Raw genomic sequence first — 6000 nt, 5'->3', positions numbered from 1 at the left:
AGTACAGGGGTGCCATTCTAGAATGAAACCATGCGTGAAGCATCGCGAGAGTGAATAAAGGGGGCCGTAATGTTTGTAGGTAAGACAGAGTTGTCTTCCCTTGAATTATCTCCACCTGCACCTTCCCTTTGATAAAATGGGGCTGATTTGTCTACCCCTGAAAAAATCCTTTGGCGATCTTGCGATGTCATATCATGTCAAGAAAGTTGACACTCCTGAGTACGCAACAAGGAACTTAGTCGATAAATATCGACAGGGGGCGGACAAATGGTTTACATGTGAAATGTGTGTATATGGGTGTGGTTCTGAAACAAACAAACCATGTGAACCCCCCCATCCCACCGCTCGCGGGCTGAACGACTGACGTCACATGTCGCTTCGGTCTTTTCCAAAAGAACACCGCGTGTACATAATACACAATTCGATCGCGTAGCACTGCCAATGCACATTTTCGCAACGAAAACCGTGCTACTGTTTCTTGTGTGTTAAATCTGAAAGCAATATAAGTGAACGAACAATTGAAAACTGATATCACGTTACTAAACTCCCAAAAGTAATAAATTACTTCTGACTGCGGTACACAATACGGCAGTCACCTCTGCGAATGCTGTCGAAGAATCTAACCGAAAGTAAACATTCTGGGAATCTACGCGCATCGGCCTTGACGCAAGTTCAATACTGAGCTAATGAGCGCGCCGCGGCGAAGTTGGCCGCTGTAAATCTCGCAGCGCTGGCTGGCTGAGCGAGTTGCGTGTCTATCCATATTAGGTCCAAGCCGCACCGTAGACCAGATTAGTAGGTGCTTGATTTTGGTATTTTGATTTTACATAACATTAAACCTTTCTTGGGGTTCATGGTCATGGCAACAGCCATAATAATATTATATCATGTATAATATTACATTTCAGCATATTTGAATTACATGTCATCATACCAAACTGTCATACATTTTTATTCCTACATCATTCTGATTGATCACAACCAAACCTACTATCAGTGGACACATCCAAATGTAAGCGCCTGTTCTTGACAACTGTTAATCGATCTAAAAATAGCAACTTGCTGGGCCCTCTGCCGCCAACAGACACTGTTTGGCCTGTAGGTAAAATGTACAATGTATTTTCTGATTTGTGCACAAAAGCTTTTTTTCTTTTTTCTTTTTTTTAATATAACAATGTTAAATGTCACTGTATGTTTAAAAGACCATGGTCATATTTGTAAAAAAAATGTTAAATTAGAAAATAAATAACATTTTGGTTCATGATTTTTCCTACACCTGTGCTAAAAATAAGAAATAAAAATGTCGGGTATATAAGTCACTCAAATACAGCTAGGTATGAATGGCTCGGTTTGAGTTTGTTGCAGTTGACCCTGCACAATGCGACAAATCATGTTTTTGTTGAACAATTTTGACGTCACCCCTCCCATAGGGTGACGTATTTCACAACTTCCTGTGTTACACAAACTCTGTGATGACCAATTTTGACGTCACCCCTCCCATAGGGTGACATGACGGATTTCACAACTTTCTACAGATGAACAATGTTGCCTTCACCCCTCCCATAGGGTGACGGATGTCACAACTTCCTGTGTACACAAACTGATGACGTATTTCACAACAAAATGGCGCTGCCCATGGTCAACCTCTAAACTATCCGTATAGAATGGGGGCGTCCTCGCCCCCATAATAAACAAAGGCAGACCATAGCAAGGGGGACTACCAGGGCGGTAATGTTTGCAGGGCAGTTGTTTTTGTGATGAGAGCCGGTTGCGGCCGCTTGCAATGTCAGCGCTGTCTCCCTCTCGGAAATGTCCGGTTTTTTGACAATTTTTTTGACAGACAGACTGTCAGACCGACTAACCGACAGACAGACCAACAGAAGGACAGAGTGAGTTATAGAGCTGTTGTCACAGGTTTAAAAAAAAGTTGACATTAACAAAAACAGAAATCAACAACAACTTTTGTCTGGTTTTATAATATTATGGGAAAACATTGAAAGCAATTCATAGTAGTAGTACTACCACAACAAATACTCTCAAAGGGGAATTCCATGCCTAAAAGTTTGACAGTTTTTATTTAATCTATCAGAATCCCTACCTTCCAAACTGTGATATGCCCACGTTTCAAACTCCTACAACCCTGCATTACTACTACACAAAAGAACAAAGTTCCAAGAATTATATCCTGGTGCACATTTATTTGTAGAGGAAGTACCAATCATTCAAGAGAGTTCACTTGATTTACAAATGGATTGGAGGTCTGTCATTTCCAAGCAACTGAATTGTAGCTTAAAATCAGTGAATACCCTTTATTTCTGACCAAGCCTCATTGCAATGACAGTCAATTAATTTTTCTCTCCAAAATCACAACATTATAGTCATACTTTCAAATAACCTCTAATTGCCCTTGAAAAAAATACAGGCTCCTGACGTTCTCAGTGCCCAGTGACGGCAGAGATTGACGAATTGCAATTCAACCGTGTAGCAAGATGACACCACTTGAGCCAGAGGTCAACTAATGATTAGTAATGACATTCCAATTCACAGCATCTTGATTGACAAGCTTGATTTTCCGTAATAACTGTGGAAAGTCAGAATTTTCAAAAATTTTCCCTGAAAAGCATGAATACTCGAAACTCAGCGTTCACAAATGAATCAAATGAAAGAATGAAATCGATGATTAGATGCCACAAGACCTTATGTCGAAATACAAACGCCAGTTATGGGATGATATGTCATTTTGGAGAAAACAGAGACGATTTTCTACAGAAACTAGCCTCGCCTTTGCCGATTTTCGTGGGGCCCACCGCAGCCAATGGCTTTCGTTGTGGTCGGCGCTCATAACGAGGGGTTTGCTATGGCTGCGAGTCTTGTGGTCAAAGCAGCACCGTTCTTAAAGCCATATGTACTCGATGACTATACACGCTAATTGCTTTACCAACAGCTGGAGACAGACTAAATTAAGTTCCCTGCAAAATATTGTGGTCTAGGACCCCTTAAATGTTGAGATATTTGAATTTTCATTTTGATCTGGATCGTCCTATTTATAGATTTGGCAACACATGTAACGTTGATGCAAGGAAGAGAACACCGCGGCTTTGTTGACATCCTCACTTTTTCAGAGGCTAGAACAAGCTGTAATGCATGTATTATGGTCCGCGCATGGTGACGTATCGTCATTATATGGTCTTATGGTGCGTTTGACATCGATTGTGGGCAAACTACACTTTGTAAACACGGGAGTGCGTTAGTATGCCTTTAAGAGGCGCATGCCTGATAGAACGTTAAAGCTAGTTTTAAAAAAATAATTTAAAAAAAATTAAAAAAAAGCCTTTCCCTCGCTCAAACTATATAGTCATATTATATATCGATACAAAGCTAAAGACTTTATCTTCACAATTCAGAAGACCAACTTCATGTATATGAATAAGATTAAAAGTTACAAGCGAGATCGGCAAAACACTGTCAGTCCGGAAATTTCCGTTCGTAGCGATCAGTGCTGAGTGTCTCTCAAAATCGTAATCACTTTCAGAACATCACAATCCCAATTCACGATGTCTTTGAGTAAAGTGTAAAAAACCCGAAAAAAACCCCAACCAAACACACAAAAAACAAAAACAAACAGAAAATCCACATTTGTGGCTTTGGCTGTGTGATAGTCTAACTGAAATGACTATTCCAACTTGGACCCAAATTCCAACCTTGCGCACGGCCGATTCTAGAATGGACCAGCAACAAGGGTTTCATTCTAGAATGGCACCCCTGTACTTGCGCAGGGTTAGAATTCCAACCTGGACCCGGTCCATTCTAGAATGAAACCGGATTCTAAGTTCGCGCAGAACACAAATTTACGTTTATCTTATTCTCCATCATTTTCTGATTCCAAAAACATATAAATATGTTATATTTGGATTAAAAACAAGCTCTGAAAATTAAAAATATAAAAATTATTATCAAAATTAAATTTTCGAAATCAATTTAAAAACACTTTCATTTTATTCCTTGTCGGTTCCTGATTCCAAAAACATATAGATATGATATGTTTCGATTAAAACACGCTCAGAAAGTTAAAACGAAGAGAGGTATAGAAAAGCGTGCTATCTTTCTCAGCGCAACTACTAAACCGCTCTTCTTGTCAAATTCACTGCCTTTGCCACGAGCATGAGCGGTGGACTGACGATGCTACGAGTATACGGTCTTGCTGAAAAATTGCATTGCGTTCAGTTTCATTCTGTAAGTTCGACAGCTACTTGACTAAATGTTGTATTTTCGCCTTACGCGACTTGTTATTATTATTATTATTATCATGAGAGCTTATATAGCGCGAACCACAATTAACCGTTGCTCTCCGCGCTTTACATATTAATTTCTGCCGTTTGAAATTGAATTTTTTTTACAGACAAACAGACATTTTTTACACACAATATATAACGCATTCACATCGGCCAGTAAACCTCAAGCCATTACGGCGAATATTTACTTTTCGCGGCCTATTATTCCAAGTCAAACGGGTATTTGGTGGACATTTTTTATCTATGCCTATACAATTTTGCCAGGAAAGACCCTTTTGTCAATCATGGGATCTTTAACGTGCACACCCCATTGTAGTGTACACGAAGGGACCTCGGTAGTTCGTCTCATCCGAAAGACTAGCACTTGAACCCACCACCTAGGTTAGGAAAGGGGGGAGAAAACTGCTAACGCCCTGACCCAGGTTCGAACTCGCAACCTCTCGCTTCCGAGCGCAAGTGCGTTACCACTCGACCACCCAGTCCATTTCAGGCTGTTTTGTTTTCCTCAGGCAAAATATAATTAAAACTAATGAAAAAAATGTGTTTCAATTTGCATCCGGCAGTTAGGGTTAATTATCTTGCGTTTGGGGATGTGACTTTTTTTTTTAGATGGGATATTATATTTGGTTTGGGGTTGTGGCTCCATTTTATCTGTAGGCAGGTATTTAAGTGTATACAATTCCAGGCAAGTGTTTCGTCACAATGGAACTTGGAAGAAAAGTGTTGTTCGGCAGTACAGTAAAAACCTGTCTCTAAAGGACACCCTTGGGGTATGGTAATGGTGTCCCTATTAGACAGGTGTCCTTTCTTCACAGGTGGAGGGGCTGGGGCAATATTTTACAAAGAACACGTAAAATGTACAAGACACTTTTTGTCAATTCTGGAGTATGTATTTATTTTTCAACACAAAACACAAGGTAAAAACTTAAATAAAATTAATTAAATAAAATAAACTTAAATAAAATTACCAGATCATTGTACAAGGCACAGATTGAGGGCGGTGACAGGAATAGAGGGAGAGAGAGAGAGAGAGAGAGAGAGAGAGAGAGAGAGAGAGAGAGAGAGAGACTGACTGACTATTAGGGTTTAACGTCCTCTTAGACCAACTGGTCTATATTGGGACAGGTATTGGTAATACGTTAAAGATATGGTGCACGGGGGATAACCGGTCAAATGCCGAACAGAAGCCGAATGCCGCTCATGACACGTGTGAAGGCAAGTTTTGTCTGTTTTCTAGGTATTGTTTGATTTATGTCGGGATTTAAGGTAAGCTACTGATTCAGCGATGACTAAATGTGTTTCTCGATGCATAAAAAGTCAGGGAGCGATTGATATTTGCCCGTAAATATCCTTCAAAGCTGAAAATGTCCGCGATCGAGCACCGGAAATGGCTGCTCGATGGGTTTTGCAAGTAGAAATGTGCTTTATTTCACCAAATCAGCTCGTATTTGGTATGGGTACGGGATTCTAGAGGACGAAGGAGTCATAAGAGGTGCAAAGAAGTGCTATTTGGGAGTAGAATAAATCTTCCGAGACAGTAGACAAGAGAAGGTCATATTTGAGAGAGGAGCGCGTAGGCCGATTGTCTTTCCGACAAGCGAATGATACAGCAGATTAATCATTCGTTTTGACCAGAAACCTAGTCTCTAGTTTTTATGAATGAGTTTTTTAATTAAAACAATCACGAGAACTCTCTCGCTTAGCCTAA

General features: G+C 40.1%; 1 protein-coding gene across 1 annotated transcript in view; it reads left to right on the top strand.

The window, feature by feature from the left end:
- LOC138975572 (SAGA-associated factor 29-like) overlaps window positions 1–6000 on the top strand; it is a gene marked incomplete in the record, with an annotated part of 50733 nt that overhangs the window by 9642 nt on the left and 35091 nt on the right.

Source organism: Littorina saxatilis, linkage group LG9 (assembly GCF_037325665.1).
Source record: "Littorina saxatilis isolate snail1 linkage group LG9, US_GU_Lsax_2.0, whole genome shotgun sequence".
NCBI classification, from domain to species: domain Eukaryota; kingdom Metazoa; phylum Mollusca; class Gastropoda; order Littorinimorpha; family Littorinidae; genus Littorina; species Littorina saxatilis.
This window is presented reverse-complemented; position numbering and strand designations above follow the sequence as displayed.